The 1,313-nt window shown below is 33.6% G+C and overlaps 1 long non-coding RNA gene across 2 annotated transcripts in view; it reads right to left on the reverse strand.

The window, feature by feature from the left end:
• Positions 1–285: 285 nt before the first annotated feature.
• The window catches only part of LOC106880960 (uncharacterized), a 7,513-nt gene continuing 6,485 nt past the window's right edge, over positions 286–1,313 (reverse strand). For both annotated transcript variants that reach the window (XR_001410797.2, XR_001410796.2), the window contains exon 3: positions 286–1,204. This is a non-coding gene — a long non-coding RNA (uncharacterized LOC106880960). The remainder of the gene's footprint in view (positions 1,205–1,313) is intronic.

Consider the following 1,313-nt stretch of genomic DNA (forward strand, 5'->3'; position numbering starts at 1 on the left):
TACCGGTCCCGATAAGAAGAAAGGTAGACTGTGGGGTTTGAACTAATAACATGAGGAACCGAAATAGAAAAAAAAATTATCGCAAAAACTTTTATGTTTGAGGGCGTTCTAACAATTATCCTAACCTAGTGCAGCATATAAATTTATAGATAATAGCTGCTTTTCTGATTCTGAAATCTCAATGATTCTAAGGGGAACAACTTATACAATTCTGTAATTTTGTATCATATTCTATTAGAAAAAAAACACACAAGAAATAATCAAATCACAAAATTAAGGCAAGAATATAATGAAATATTAATTTAATTTCCAGTTTTTGTTTGGTTGATAAAAGCCTGGAAAGAATTATTAAAATTTTACGTTTGAAGTCTTTCCACTATTGTAGTAGCAAAGTTATGTCCCTTGCAATAATTTTTATTCACCTATAAAATAAACTCTCCAGCTAGAACAGCGTTTCTCGTCGGGATGACAAAGTAAACTTACATTCGTGAGACGGGTGTAATAGCTGATCGGTGGACTTTCGGAATAGCTATCACGACGTCATGGAGAAAAGTACCAGTAAAAATTTACTAGAAAAGACACGGAATTGGAGAGGAAGAATGTTAAAAGATTAAATGTTTTGGACAATAATAATAATAATAATAAAAACTTTCACAAAAGGCGACAATTACACATTTCCTTGCTTTTCCCCCTTCTCCATGAGGTAGCGATAGCTATACCGAAAGTCCAACGATCAACTATTAAATCTATTTCACGAATGTAATATTTTATTTACTAATCTTTTTTATTTTTATTTTAAACTTGCAGATAATCAGAAAGTATCGTTTTTTTTCTTTTTATATCCATCCACACGTTAATCTTAAGCGAGTCATTTTCACAGTGTTGGACAAAGTCTTTTGGACGTTAATGTGTCCAGTTGTGACAATTGTGCCGATTAATTTTTCTGCATGAATGAAATGATGCTTCATCAAATGGAAAGAATGTTATCCATTAAGTTTTCAATGTGAATGAGATCAATCAAATCAGCATTAGTTTTATTCCTTACGGTATAATCTTCCTCGTGCAATCCATGAAGATTTGAAAATGGCAACTGCAAACTCCTCTGTATTCGCTTTGAATAGCAGTCAGATCTTTCCTTTTCTGGGGAAAGGAACCGTTTACGCGCGATTGCGATGTCACGTTCGTTGTAAGCTTGCGAAATAACCTAGAAAAGAAAAAAAACCCACGAAACAAAACTCCGTTACTGGGAAACTCAGACTTTCCCGGTGACCCAACGGGTCATGGGTAGTCTAGTCTAGTATATATATATATAT

The sequence above is a fragment of the Octopus bimaculoides genome, chromosome 11 (assembly GCF_001194135.2).
Source record: "Octopus bimaculoides isolate UCB-OBI-ISO-001 chromosome 11, ASM119413v2, whole genome shotgun sequence".
Lineage (NCBI taxonomy): Eukaryota > Metazoa > Mollusca > Cephalopoda > Octopoda > Octopodidae > Octopus > Octopus bimaculoides.